The 15,816-nt window shown below is 41.7% G+C and overlaps 2 long non-coding RNA genes across 3 annotated transcripts in view; both read right to left on the minus strand.

The window, feature by feature from the left end:
* The window catches only part of LOC140581488 (uncharacterized), a 169,002-nt gene that overhangs the window by 60,979 nt on the left and 92,207 nt on the right, over window positions 1-15,816 (minus strand). For both annotated transcript variants that reach the window (XR_011984566.1, XR_011984567.1), the window contains exon 2: window positions 14,824-14,974. This is a non-coding gene — a long non-coding RNA (uncharacterized lncRNA). The remainder of the gene's footprint in view (window positions 1-14,823; window positions 14,975-15,816) is intronic.
* Window positions 2,730-5,545, minus strand: LOC111841010 (uncharacterized). Its single transcript, XR_002837575.2, has 3 exons — window positions 4,746-5,545; window positions 4,561-4,620; window positions 2,730-3,537 (listed from the first exon to the last, which is right to left on the minus strand). It is a non-coding gene; the product is annotated as an uncharacterized lncRNA (long non-coding RNA).

The raw sequence follows: 15,816 nt of genomic DNA on the forward strand, positions 1-15,816 counted from the left end.
GCTGAGCAGTAGGTGGCTTCTAGGCCCCAAATTTCTAAGACAGCAGAACCGTGAATAAGGTGAAGCAGGAGACACTGGGAACGACCAGAAACCAGCCAGGTAAAGGGCGGAAGCGACTTTCTAACGCCAGAGATGACCGTTAATTTATCCAGCAGTTTCTCATGAATTGGGTGATGACAACAAGTGACCTTCAAAAGGAATGAGAAACATTAAGTGCAGGTGTGAAGTGCACTGCTAGGACAGTTCATATCAGGCTCCTAGAAGCAAGACTCAAGTCCCGAAAAGCAAGGAAGGAGTCCTTCATTAATGAGAAACAGGGAAGGATCAGGCTAATATATATATATATTATATATACCTGTATTATATGTATATTATACACACTGATAAATTGAAAAATGAGTGAAACAAGAAATTGTGCTGTGGTCTCTTACTTTTTTCCAGAGCTGTACAAGACAAATTTGTTGCTAATCATATATTTGTGAAGTTAAATGACAAATCACTTTCCAGCTAGGGATGCAAACACTAGAGGACTGGTGTGGACCTCCACAGACCCTCCAGGAGGGAGTAGACCATAATCTCAAAGGCCTAGCTTTTGACTGCTGTTGTAGACCCGCTGTTGATCAAATTTAATTAGCCTAATCGAGTTCGGCAACCATTGCACCTGCCACAAAGGACACTCTGCAATATTTCTGGTAATGTTTTATAAAATTTATAGCGGTAATTTTATGTGATATCCCTAAATTACTTGTCATAAAGTGAGCTCCTGCAATGTCACAGATCTTGCAGACTATCACGTTTTAGGCTAATGGTACTTGTGAAGTTCTTAAATACTTACATTTATCTGTTGCCGGGGGCTGTTGGATCCATTAATGAAAGAAACTTCTAAACAGTACTTAAGGTGCAATACAGAACTAACCCTGAGGGCAGAACCACAGTAATTGCTCCGTTGTCAAAGACGCTTACATATCTTTTAATCATCTGAACTTCCAGACGAGGCATTATTACGACCGATTAATTGCACTTTATTTTATCAATTGCTGCTCAAAAGACATCTGTAATTAAGCACAATTTATTCTGAGGCCGAAGATAACATTGCTCTAGATCGTTTTTTTTTTTTTTAATTGTACGATAAACAGAGGCCAAACGTGTATCACATCTATTATATTTAGCAGCTGAGTGGAATGTGAAATGGGGGGGGGGGGGGGCAATTCCTCTGCAGTCAGTGGTAAACCTTCCATGTGACAGTTATTAACGATGAAGTGGAGAGTGCTGTGAACAGCCTGCAATGGAGAAACACTTCAGAAGTGTCAGATCATCGCGCGTGACACTTTGATATACGTGACGTTACAAGGGGCGCATCCATTTAATGTCTACATGATGTACATTACAAAACACACAAAATAAATATCTCTAAGTTTATAAAAATGGACTAAATTGCTTGAATACTTTGTGATTTGTATTTTTCCTTTAAATATATTTCTTGGTAGCATGTTGTTAAATCAAACAGTAATGAATTATTTCATTTTCAACAATTGCTCTTCCAAAATATTTCCTTAGAAACCTGAAGTAAACTATTACCAAGTAACTTCAGACTATTTGAGTAACAGAAGGACAGACATTCACACATGCACATCAAATTTTGAAAATCTTATTTAACTCTGTGTTCCAAATCTGTACAGACAGTACTAACCAGTGAGCCCAATTCGAATAGTCTCGGCACAGGAGGTCCATGTCAATAATAGTGAAAATAATGTCTTTATATCAGACGTCTGTATTCCTTAGTATTATGCTAAATTTGCAGCATCAAACACCAGAATCCTCTGCTAACTGTAACATTCTGACATTCTATCAATCAGGATTTAGATTCCCCCTTTTTTTCTCTGACAAACCTTTCAAAATATATCCACCATCCTGGGTGATACTAACTCTGCCTTGTTTCATCACCCAGAGCTACAACACAAATGTGCTGCATCTGATCAAACAATTTCACAGGGCCCTTGTGCTCCACTAGAACCCTTGGGATGCTGATTCTGGTAGAGCTCTTGGTCATGCACATAGAACTTATCTTGGTGCATCTACCTGAACAAATAAGAATGTCAAGACTGTTTTCAAATTCAATGCCTCTGACTCGATTTAAATGCCAAAATTCATATTTAATTGCTTGTTGTGCTTGAACCTCGCAGTACAACCTTGTATGAATTAATATCATGTAATTTTGGTTGAAATGTTTATGATGAAAAGCCTGTGGTCACTTATGTTGTGAAAACCAAGAAGCATTAGTGCAGACTTTTCAAATATGTTGTTTTATTTAACATCAGTAATTACTTCATCAGTGGTGCATCTTGTTTAATGAACTATTTTAAATGTTAATGGCAACATAATGACACCACTCAGTAAATATTTAATCTAACTGCTCCATGCTTTGTGAAGGCAAGACATAAATGAGAACCTTGCCAATTGGTCTTGCATTTTAGTGTCTTGCTGTAATTGATTAAGATGGTTATGAGCTGACCTTACATTAGTGCAAAGCTCTCGTACCACGAGTTTGGAATTTAATTTTAAAAACAGGCATGTGTGCATTGCTTTTCGTTCACCCAGCCATGCACATGCACACACAGACACACACAGCATCCGAGAAAAGCACATTGATTATTTTCAGCCTCAAGCAGTTTATATTAGAACTCATATTGTCAGCTTCATCTGTTTCAAAAAGGTGCATTCAGCTGATATAAGGACTGAATGTTCCTGTTTCCATAAGTATTAATACCCGAAATAGTTACAGTCCAATGCGTAAAAAATTTATTTGAAGAAATAATAAAAAAAAAAACCCACAAAAATAAATTACATATATTTCAGTATGTTTGCTTCAACAATCTAGTTAGTCTTCCATGTCCTTCATGGAATTGGGCTGGAATAATGAAGATTTTACAGCTGATAAACATTAGGCTTACTAGAAAACCTTTGTTTCAGAATGTACAGCGTCTTTATTTTAAGTACAGAAACACAGGGATTTTAATTCGTAAGCACTTCATTCTTACTTCCACGATAAAATGGTTTTGTTGTTCACGAAATTTGACAACATATTTGGATACCTCCTGGTGTTTAATATGCTCTCTGTTATACACAATTCATAAAAAATTAATTTCATAAAACCTGACTGAACTAATTGGCAATTAATGACATGCATGACCTTTTGAAATGTCATTGTCAAAAACAAATTAATATAAATTAATTTCATTTGAAAACCTGACCAGATTTTCTGAGGAATTTATGTGTAGAACTCTTTCAATATTTTACCTACCGACCTACCCATCTACCCTAACTAAACAATCTGGAGCAGATTAAAGCACGTTTTATCCACTGCAGCTGAACTTAAATATGTTTGAACTATATTAACTAAACAACATATTCTACATTGTCATAGTTTCATTGTTGCCATTGTTAACTCATCATATTTCATTTTATACTTGATAGCTATTTCAAACAAGACAGGGCTCATCTCATATATATTACCATAGGGACACAGAATGATGACACCTGTAATAAAAGGTAAGGGATCACATACTGTATGTCTATCATATATAATACATTTCTATACTTTTCTGCAACTAAAATAGTCTAGCTTTTGAAATAATATACTGTGTTGATTACCAGCACAGCTTAACAAGTAGAAAAGCTTTTAAAGCGCTAAAAATAACATCTCCTGGACTCATAACAACACAGGGCTCAGCTCTGAGCTATGAAAAGTCCTCATGGGCTTTGGGATTCTTATTTCTTGCAGTTTTTCCCAGTTACTTAGCTGTAAGAAGCCATTAATAACTTCTTCTGCACCTACTGCAGATTCATAAATGACAGTCTGTCCCAGCATTGGGTTATTGAGGGGGAAAAAATACAAATGCTATTGTTTTGTCTTAAGTTCGAACCTAACACAATTAGGTTATCTATTATTATTTATTATTATAGATCAACTTCATTAATAAGTAGATTGTCCAAGATACTCAGTTTACTCTTTACCACTGGGGATGCAAGAGTATTACAGAATACAAGCAGTCCACAGGTTAACAGCATCCAACTCGCACTTAAGAATGGCTGCAATAAAGCCTATTATATTCAAAATTCTGCTTAAACACAATGGTTTGTAATAATGAATACACGCACTGTGCACATTGCATGGCTTCAGTGGTTCGTCGACTCATTACAGTACAGTCACCAAACATTTGACTGGCTGACTCTAAATAAGAACCATATGTACTTGTTCAAACTTATCTTCAAATTGCATTTAAAGACAGACTTATGGACTGGATCTTGTTCGTCACTGGGGCACTGCCTGTACAGTATTGCAGTTTATTATTACAGTACTACGTCAGTACAGATATAATCCTTGTTTGCTATAAAACCCTTATACATCAAAACAATGATTCTGGCTATTGAAAACAGTGATCTTCTGATCAAAGTCTCAAGTTATTAACAACTACGCCCCCGGCTATAATGCTTTGCAAGCACATTCAACACGTGACACTACTTTGTGGAGGTCAGGACTCAGCGGAGCTGACAGCTCACCTTCCCTCTTTCCTTAAGATCCTTCACTTCAGCAACAATGGGAATCATCTCTGCTTTTATCTGCATGAGATCACACATTACAGCTCCCATTAGTCCCAGTGCATCAAAATGTGTCAACAACAGACGCGGAACATTCTAGAACCAGAAAGTCAGGAGAATACAAAGTGGCGGTTTGCATAGGTCACCTGTGTTTTTTGCGCTTTTTCAGCTGCGCTTTGGGTCACAGCCATGGCTAAATGCAGCATACAGTACATTGACATGGATGGTTCTGCAGGGATATGGAACGAGGAAAAAACATAATAAAAACACCTTGGAAATCCTGCCCCTGCTACTCTGGACTGTATTATCCAATCCCCAAAGTGCCCTGAAGTGTTCGTCAATTATGGCCAGATAATCTTGGGGACAAACAATTCTCTCCCCTCGCCACGTGGTGTCACCAACGGCTGTGACAGTCAATTAATCTCATTGTGGAGTCGCATAATGGCTGACATGACAGCATGGCCCTAACCACACAATCCCTGCCAGACAGGCGCCTGGCTTAATGGGCTCAGTGACCACAGCGGAGGAGCAGCGAGACACTTTCTGAATTCCCCTGAAATGTCATGGCTCTGGTGACAGCACTGAGTTTCTCAGGGTGTGGGCAGGGCCGCATGTTGCCTTTGAAATTGCGAGGTTGATGTCTGAAGACCCACAGGTCTGTCTGACGTTTAACCCTACACAACGAGGCTGGCGGTCCCTTACCTGTTATTCATTTGGTGGATAGCGCCATGCTAATAAAAAATTGCATCCTTCTAGTAATTTATTTGTTACTTAGGCCAGCTTGTATCTAAAGTGGGTAAAGCCCACCTTAGTTAGGGTTTTCTGACATATATGCATTTTAGATTTTCAGATGCATTCCAACCGCATCACGCACTTTGCTCTTTCTCGTTTATTCTGTTGACAATTTCAGGTTACAACTCCCGCTCGAGGGTTTAAGAGTAGTGGTCCTTTGGGACCACAGCGGGAAATGCGTTGGCCACCCGTTTACATTTGTAAGCACATCACACTACCTGCTATGTAATGTGCATCAAAGGGCAACACGAGAGCCTCTTGCAAGAGCTCCTGTGAATGTCTAGCCATGCTCCTGTGATCAGCAGAGCTGGTTCTCCTGTGATCAGTGTCTTTTACATTCCACTCTTCAGATCAAAGCATTTCACAGAGCCATGCCATGAAAAGCAGCTGAGACATGCCCCAGCAATACCTCCTACGCAGAAATATACAGCAAAGGCAGCAAGCCTTAACACACAAAATACCACCGTGCTCCTAAGTTTAGGATTGTGACAACACTGACCTCTTTGAACCCCATGAGCAGGACAAGCAGTTACAAGATGAGTGGATACAGTAGGTGAAGTAAAACTGCGAGGTATTGAATAGCTTGACTAGCAGAAGAAGAACTGAAAGTAGAGTCTTGGAAGTAGGGAACAAAAAGAGGCACCATGCTGACCAATGAGTCACTCAAATTAACGCTGTGATGCAGCTTCTATTTCCAGGCACGGCCCTGCCAGAGAGCAGCACCTTGAAAGACACACAAAATGAATTACACTAAAATGTCCTCCACAAAGAGTCCGAGCCAGGTAGCCAGAGACCGTTATTTACGTCCCAAAGTCAAGAGCGCGCAACCTGCTCAAACATCGGGGTCATAAAAAAACGTATATCTGGGAGTCATAAAGAAAACAAATACGTTTCTATGTAGAATATTTTAACGCACAGATTCTCCTCTTTGCTTGTGTTGATATTAAATTAGCTTTATCATTATCATTTTAAGAGGAAGTCTTTAGTTATAGTTATTGCAAATCATTTTATTTCCAGCATCTATGAAAAATAAACGCCAGACTGAACTTTTGCCCATTTTCATGACATCGACTGATGATGTTTGCTTGAAGGTCTCTGGAAAATCATTCATATTATCAGCGGCGAGCGCGCTCGTGCGAATCGCTGTCTAATGTGCATTCGTTATCGGAACTGTATGAAGAATTCAGTGCTATTTTAAGACGCAGTGTATGACTTACACTCTTCAGTTCAAATTCTCAATAAGCTGGAACAACAGCAGCCTTTCTAAGATATACATTTCCCAGGAAGAGGCAGAATTAGTATACATTAGGCTGCCTGAGGACCTCCCTCTCCATATTCTCTGACATTACAGACTGGAGAGCTGCTCAGAGTTGTAATTCATATTGAAACAGCATCAGCATCCTCTGCAGCATGCTGTTTAAGATGAGACCTCTGCAGAGACTCAAATGATCATTAACAGGGCACTTGCATTTCATTTGGCTGAATATTCACGTCCTTTTCTCTATTCAAAAAGCACGCCGGGGCACAGGGCCCTGGTGTATACTGAGCTGTTAGCCTCACAACACTTTCTTCATGCATTTTTTTTTTTCTGTTTAGACAGCACATCTGACAGACTCTTCCAAGGATTCCTAAAGGGTGTGCGGTGATCACCTTGATACTGCAGAATACAAAGGGCTGTCTTTGCAAAAACATGCACCGGTGTCTTTTTTGGGGAGGGGCTGCATGCTTTGGGACATGCTGAGATACATGACTTGCATGCATTCTTCAAAGTCAGTGAAATATATTCACCATGGAACAATATAGAACTTCACCACACCGGAATATTTTTTGTTGCTCCCTGAAGTGCTGATGTGTCAGGATGGATCCCTGCCTTGTCCCGTTTTCTCTGTTGTTTCCCCGTTTGGCCAGCAGATGTCGCTGACCATCCCCTTCTTTCCTCAGGGATTCCCCAGCTTTCTCTGTCCCTAGTGTGTTTCCCTGTTCCCTGACCCACTGTGTGGCTGAATGACCTGAGTGTGCGGCTGAGCAACAAAGCCGTCCTGTCATCACAGGTTAGACATTTTGCCATTTGTTACCCCCATGGTAATTGTTGTAATGACCAGCAGACCCAGGCATCACAGCAGTAAGCAGAGACAAGGCAGCTTTGCTTAAATGGGAGCTCTTTTATTGGTTGTCCTTATAAGGACCAAACACAATTACTACCACCCCATCCATCCCATAAGAGGAACACGTGGGAAGGTCTCGCGCTGGATGGTAAGACACACCTGTGGGGATTTACAAAGTGGCTAGAGACACGCGTGGATTGGACAGGATTCACACACGACACAGGCAAGGGCAACCATGAAAATCAGGAGTACAACGCAAATATAACAAAAACACATACAGGGACTGATCACAATGCCGCAAGCACGTCGGGAACTGCTAGTGGGCTCCGCTAAGCGAACGCCATTTTGATGATGCTGCATTATGTTCCTCATATTTATGCATTCAGTATCAGTGCTTACTTTTAGTGACTTTGTTCCTGATCAACCCTGCCCATGTCCGGTTTTGTAGTTACATCCTATGTTCCTTGCATCTCCCATGTAATTCTTAGGCCCTAGTGTTTTGGTTTATAATTAAGGACCTGCACCTGTTCCTCGTTACCAGTGTACATATCTGCTTGCCCTGTTCCTCTGTTGCTCAATGTGTTCCTTGTAGGTGTTCCTTGTGGATGTGTCCTGCCTGTGTTTCCTCTACGTTTACTTGTGTTTAGACCGAGCCCTTGTTAGTTCTTGTTTTACTGAGCTGCATTTGTTTTGACCTCTTGTGGTCCCTTTTGGTTTCTATGGTATTCAGTTTATAATAAACTCCCCTTGTTGTCTGTAAGCTGCTCAGTGGATTGTTTTTACCATGACCATTGATAAAATAATGGGTCTTTCTGCCACGGGGGGCACTGTAAAGGACGATTGCAAGGGCCCCAGAGTGACAGAGGCCATAACAAATTTGGGGCATAATTGGATTGGTCTGGGTTGGGGGCCCAATAAGATATTTCATGGGGCCCAAAATCTCTAGCAGCACCCCTGTTCTGCTGCATCTTATCAACTGAAATTCATATCTATTCGTCCATCTTCCATAAGCACTTACAGGGTCAAGGCAGCATACATTACATCCAGAAATACATAATGCCAGGTATAGGAAATTCCTCCTGATTCTGAATGCATGATAAGATCATAACTCCCCCTAACGACAAAGTGTTTAGGACTGCATATTGATGGTAAGGTCTCCTAGAGTTGTTCCAAAGGGGGTACATGAGCTTATCCTTAAAAAAACATTATGCAGCACATAGATATTCAGTTCACGATTCACCCTAAGTAAGTATTCTTTGATATAGTTATGCATAAATGTAATGTAGATTTGAAAGCCTAGTATATAGTGTATTTTAACCCATATTTTACCCAGAATTATCCATAAAATCCCCCATTTGTTGCATAAAACAGCTGATTTAATGTGCTCTGATTCTGCAGACGGATTTGCATGGTGATTGAAAAAAGTGGGCGGGGTCATTCACTGCCTTCGTTGTCAACTTTTGCCTGAGGTCATATGCAGCTAATTATTTTGGTGCTGGCAGGAACCGTTTGGAAAATGTCTTTGCCTATCAAAGAAAGCAGTTCTTTCACATTTCAGTTGGGTCTTCGATCAATTTTCAGTATTATGCTGGTGCATCTGTGTATTTAAACTTGGATCTTATTGTGAATCAAGTACAGAGTCCTTGTTCCTTAAAAAAGCAATTTGTTTATGCCCCATAGAGATTGTGATTTGACACTCAGGTTACCTTATTCAATCAGTCAGTTATCTTTGGCACTCAGTCCAGTAATACTGCAGTGTATTACAGCAGTGTTTCTCAGCTTGGTCCTTGGGGATCATCAGACAGTCCACATTTTTGCTCCCTGCCAGCTCTCAGGCAGATGGTCCACATTTTTGCTCCCTGCCAGCTCTCAGGCAGACGGTCCACATTTTTGCTCCTCCTCAGCACACGTGCACTGTCTTGGGGTCCACCAGCTCCTGATTGAGAAACACTGTATTACAGGATCTCAACACAGATACAAATGGTCATGTATCCCAGCTCCCGATTTCGTAAATGTAGGTCTGAAGATCAAGCTTCTTTGATCAAAATGAAGACTTGTGGATATGATGTTTGAACAGAAAAATGCACATTCAGCTAACAAGGAACATTCTCAGAACTTTAGTTAATATTACTTAAAGGGCTTTGACAAAGCTGGCAGAGAACTTTGTTACTGTAACATTAATGGACTGTTTTCATGTTTTACATTTTAACAAAGGTATTGTCAATGTCAGCACGGTAACATTATTACCTGAACATCCTTTTAACACGATTAATGTTGAAGAACAGCCTTTAACCTATGACCTTTGAGAGGTAAAGTGACAGTTGCGAAGGAGCTCTGTAGGAAGGACACTGATGCAGAATTAGTTTTTTGGTTGATAATCGATAGTCCAGTGAGAACCATAGTCAGGAGAAGGCACAGTCGGTAGGCAGAACAGGGTGGGGAATGGGAATCGGCGCTCGGTGTGCTTAGGCAATACACAGAGTCGGTGGACGGATGGGGGAACTCAAGGCAGAACTCGGAATCTAAAGGGCAAAATGAAATCAGAAAAAACAAGCAGGACAGAAATCACAAGGACACTGCTCGGAAAAACAAGGGGAGATCGCGTCTGGCGGGCGTGCCAGACACGTAGAAGGAGCTAATTAATGATATTGATCACAGCTGGGAAGGGGCGTGGCCCCAAAAATGCTTTACTGGTAATCAAATTGCAGGCAGGAAGGACCCTCCCTGACTGGGCGGGCCTGGTGAATCGAGATTCCCTGAGGGGGGGTGCTCATAGAGATGCATCGGTGTTAGGGACAGATGGTGATACTCCCTCCTCTATCATGCTCTCATTTTGATTATTATTAATCTTAGTTTTAGTTGTAGAAGTGGGATATCGTTGTGGGAACATCAGGAAATCTAGACCCTTTGAATATTTCCATACCTTAATCGTAAAGTTCGGTTAACCTTTCTAGAAAAAAACATTGTTAGTTGGGATAATGGAAAAATGAAATTCAAGGGCCAAGTTTCCATCTGAATATTTCATTTTGTATACAGCAAAGGGCAGTACAAGCAAAAGCAGGCTAATGCCACCTAAACAGGTCCATCTGTGAATGAAGCAAACGTAATTGGTTGGCAATGCAGTTAAGGAATGTAACAAAGCGTCCTTCCTTGGGTTCTAAATTAATGAAGATGTGCTAGCATGGCATCTATCCAAGGAGCTGCTCGGGCCAGTTCTGCTGCAAAAGCTTATGATTATTCCATAATGATATGAAATGGTACGTCTTCGGCGAGGCACTGGTCCACTCGCTGCATTAGACGACGTGACTGACGAAGGACGGTGCTGCTCTCCCACACATAATTCAGAGATCCAAGGACTCAGCCCAAGGTTAGCTATAGACCACTGGTCTCCCAAGCACTGGGCAGCTCACCTGGAGATCCTCCAGGAGTGTATGTAGGTAAGATTCCAGGACAGCGGCTGGCATTTTCATCAAACCAGCATTAGCTACTAGATTACCTTGTGGAACAATCTAATGTTCCCATACTATACTTTTAAACCTTTTCCCCTATCAAAGTTCATAGCAAATATGTTGCTATGCATTTGGGACTTCCTAGTCATACAGCCCGGGGCATTGCTAGAGGTTTTGGAACCCTTCCCAGCCCAAACAATCCAATTATCTTCCAAATATTTTTTAGGGCCCTGGGCCCTTAGGGGCCCTTGGAATCGTTCTAACATCCCCCCCTCCTTACAGTGCCTTTGCTTACAGCCTATCCTGTCACCAGTTTGCTGCACACCGACATCGTAGAAGGAAAGAAACAACTAACGGCAAATTCCGACAAAATTGAATGCGAACGAGATAATTGCCTTTGTAACGAACGCTGCATCACTTCATGCAGGTCATGTCCTGAGTTACCGGTCTAGTTCACAAAGGAGCTGCTACTAGTTAGCAATGACTGGGAATTAGACCACAATTGATTTTATGATTAAATTGCAAATAAATGCACAAAATGGGAGCCTTCAGACGGTCTGAATGGTAGTGGGGCGTTTCACCGTCTGTCTACAGCTGTTCGTCGTACCAGCAGGGAGCTACCCTCGGCTGATTGATCCTCGATCTCACTGTGAATGCCAAGACGTGGGAGAATATCCAACAGCCTGAGAGACGTGATCCAGGGGCACTGGAAGGCCAGAGCTTCAAGCAAGGTCACAGGGGCACTGGTCCATGAGCAAGGAGTCGTAGCGAAATACCAGTAAAGAGAACAGCAAAAAGGATAGCACTGTGCTTGCTTTCTACTTAAACAGCTCCCAGAAACCCAGTAAAACAAGGACATAGTTGCCCGTGTGAGCAGCTAAGCTAACTATTATAGCTTTTGATCACTGTTGTTTCAATAGTTTTAATTTAACACTGTATCTATGCTTTCACTTTAGCTGTGTATCTATAACACGTATATTCGAAGAAATCCATTGGTAGCCCAGAATGTTGTTTTTTTATAGGTAATAATGGTACAAAGAATGGAAGTAAACATGATGCACACTATAAAAATGTTTTAAAATGTCCTTTGTAAGCAGCTTGAAAGGCGTGAAGCAGGGAATCTGAGTTTAAAGCACGTATTACTCAAAGTGCCATGCTGATATTTAAAAGCTAAGCCAACATCTCGCAGATGCAGTCAATTCACATGGTCAAAAGTGAAGGGAACATTCTGTACTGCCCCGTAGAGTTTTGGAACCGTCAGTAATTTGCCGCCATCTCTGTGAACGGCCCCTCAAACCTGAAAAGTTAATGCAAAGTTGGAGAGTGATATTCATGTTTCTCTGTGAATAAGCCATAACCGTTAAACCTTCCTGCTTGCTTAGTCAACCAGTGGCATAGGCAAATTTTCACCCCCCCTTCCCCTGTCATATCCAAAGGCTATTTCCAGTGGCTGACATCTTGATCGCTTCAGCCCGACCTCTCTGTACCGGGGTCCATATGATATTAATTTCACACGAATTACAATTGCGACAAACCGCTCCCCTCGGCACACCTGCGACAGAGCGACAAAGGTTAGCTGTAATTTATTTTCTGTAGCGTCCGATTACATTCAGGCAAGAAACGAAAAAAACGAAAAAGGGACAGCAGCAAAACGGCCATCTGCTATTTGGACACATCATGGAATTGAATGCGCTACTTCAACTTGACAGTTTCCTCCTTCCTGGGAGTTAGAAAGATCACCAGCTGATTCACCTGCAGACATCTAGGAGTATACCCCCCCCCCACCCCCAAAGTGATTCCCTTGTTTTAATAGGTTTTTCTACAGATTTTTGCTTTTTTTCATATTTTAACCTAAAGTCTGTGAACTGAAACGCAGAACGAAAAGGAGAGGAGAGAACTGATAGTAGGATGCAAAAAAATAACGAATAAAATAAATGAATCGGCTGCAGGATATTGGTGAAAACAAAGTGGACCGAGGTAGACAAGCTTCTGACAGGGGAATAATAGCTACTGTTCATACGTGCATCAGCAAAAAAAATTGCTAGCATAGGAACAAAGGGAGTAGGCAGGGGAAGCGTTTAATAAACCGTCCAAAGACATTCTGGCAGTTTAACATGCAGCAGAGATTATTTTTAATCCATCCATCTTCCAACTGCTTATCCTAGACAAGGTTGCATGCTTTTGCACTGTGGGAGAGAACCAAGGCGGCAAGAAGAGACCAGGATGACATAGAAGGATCATGCAAACCCCACCCTGAACCACTCTGTGCTGTCCAGCTCATTTGAATCGTATCTGAGACGATGGGGTCCGACCTCTGCTGACTGACGGTCTTTTCATGAGCCCCTCTATGCATCATATCTTAGATGCCAGAAACTTACTTGACAGCAAGCAATGGAAATGTTGAAATTATTAGATAGATAGATAGATAGATAGATAGATAGATAGATAGATAGATAGATAGATAGATAGATAGATAGATAGATAGATAGATATTTTTTAATCCCCAGAGGGAAACTTAGACATGATTATGCAAAACGTAGTATTATTATTATTATTATTAGAAATACATTTCGTATAATAATGTTCAAATATCCCACCGGGTTTTAATAAAGCATCTATCTATCTCTATCTCTCTATCTCTCACTCAATAATAATAAAAATAATAATAATAATAATGTACTCCATCTAGATACTTGGCTGGCCCTACTCCTTATGAGAATGCATAGAGATCATTATGGAGATACACACATAGTGACCCTGGCCTCGTCTCTGGATCTGACAGTACGTACAGCCACAGTGTTACTGCGGCGATGTGGCTCGCGCCGGGCTGAAGGATACAGCCTCCCTGCCCTTCACATCATTTAGCAGGACTGTTATTTCATAGAGGAGCCGCACTGCACGCTATTTTTTTAAATACAAACGCAGACACAATTCACAAGATTTAATGCAGTCAGACAGTTTTATAACCTCTTTGTCCCTGGATGTTGTACTCAGACAGCAAATGCCTCATGCAGTAATTCTGTAAAGACCATGACAGTTGTTCCTCATCGCATCTGGGGAAAAAATTTAAATAAAATAAATATTTTGATACCGGCACAGTACATTTAAAGCCTCGTTATAGAAACCTAGCGAATGTCAGATTTTGATGTAGCTTTTTTTTCCTGTGTCACATAACTGCTCAAAACCTGACAATGGCTCAGTGTGCAGCGCCTGCGTTGGTCTGAATATGCACGACCCCCATGGCTTCACACCCCAACCCCCCTGCCCCCATCATTTCTGCTCCAAGCCTTAAAAATGGGGGGGGAGGGGGGGGAAACATGACGAAAAAACACAGAACTATTTTGAGTATGAGCCATTTGGAAAATTGCATTTGATTCCCCTTTTGCCGTTAGTTTTCTCAGCAGGTGAGCCCTCCCTTTGTTGATTCCCCTGCGCAACATTTCCGACAAACCTGATTTCATTTTTCTCCTCAAGGTGTCCATCAAAATAAAACACAGGAAAAACGTATCGAAATAAAAAGAAACCGAAAAAAAAACAAAACTGGGGATAACCTTTGTCCTTCTCGTACTCACCTTTGGTGCCCAATCAATGGTCTGCTTGCTCAGAACATGCTCTTCAACTTCATGAGGGGGTTTTCAGTCGCTTTCCGGGCCACTCTGACTTTGCACTGCTGTGTCAGGTTGCCCAGTGTTGTAGACGTACGTGACATTTTGATATTTATCTTAAAATTGGCTGCATATTCAACACGCTTCTGAAAGGGCTTTTATAAAAACCAACCATGGGCAGCCTGAGGCTACACTTTCATGTGAAAAGTTTAGATTTTGCGGCCCGGTTTAGGACTTTGGTCTCCTTTCATCCGTAGCCTATTTAATACTTACCTGAGGTTTGAGCCTTTAAGTGATATGCATCCATGCTGCGTGATTCTTTAACCTTAGCCTCACGCCAAGGTCATGTGACTTTGCCCTCGTCCTGCACCTCTCAGCCTGGCCAGATGGTCTTCGCCTTCATGGTACCTGCACTGATGACGCTCTAAAAGGAAGGACAGGACAGTGACATTTGAACACTAACTGTTTTCCGTGTCATTTTCAAAGGATATATTATTTAAATGTATTATATCCTCAAATTACTGGCAGAGGAGACAATATTTTTGCCCTCACAATGTGGCAGTACATATAGCAAGATTCTACGTTTTTCTCCCAGTCATCATGCATTATAATGGGTAGAACTTATAAATTTAAAGGGAAAGATTCTACATCCTTGATTAGGGCAGACACAGAAATGCACAGTATATAAAACGACATAAGAATACAGAACTACTTAACTCATCCAACAGTTGATTTCTTGGAGAGGTACAGATGGCGCTAATATGTAGTCGATTGGACACGCGTTTAATAATTTGTCTTTGATGGTCCTCAGGTGTCTGGGACTCTTATTTAGCATCATGCCACAGCGGCTGACATTTGAGGAAAGTTCCGGCGTTGAGCGGAGGCATTCAAAGCAGTCCTGAAGCTCACTGACATTCTGCTGCAAATCTGCACCTGGCCCAGCGGAATATATGACATTTCACCGCGGCTACGCCCTCACCGAGCAGACTCAGCGGAGACCCGTTCACCGTCATGCCGTCGTCCACCGTGAGGCTGAAGCCAGCACCGTGACCACCCCCCCCCCACAAAAAAAAAAATACCACACCACTGATAGATGCAAGATACGGTGTAAACCCCATGGAGGAAATCCAGAGAAATCTGTGGCGGGCGTGAGACCAGGTGTCCGGGTGGATTGGGGGTAATCTGTGGTGATGGGGGGGGGGGGCTTCATGCAGAGGGGGAACATTTGTGCTGGTAAGCTCCTCCCACCCCCTGTGAACTTCGGGG

The sequence above is a fragment of the Paramormyrops kingsleyae genome, chromosome 21 (assembly GCF_048594095.1).
Source record: "Paramormyrops kingsleyae isolate MSU_618 chromosome 21, PKINGS_0.4, whole genome shotgun sequence".
Classification (NCBI taxonomy): Eukaryota; Metazoa; Chordata; class Actinopteri; order Osteoglossiformes; family Mormyridae; genus Paramormyrops; species Paramormyrops kingsleyae.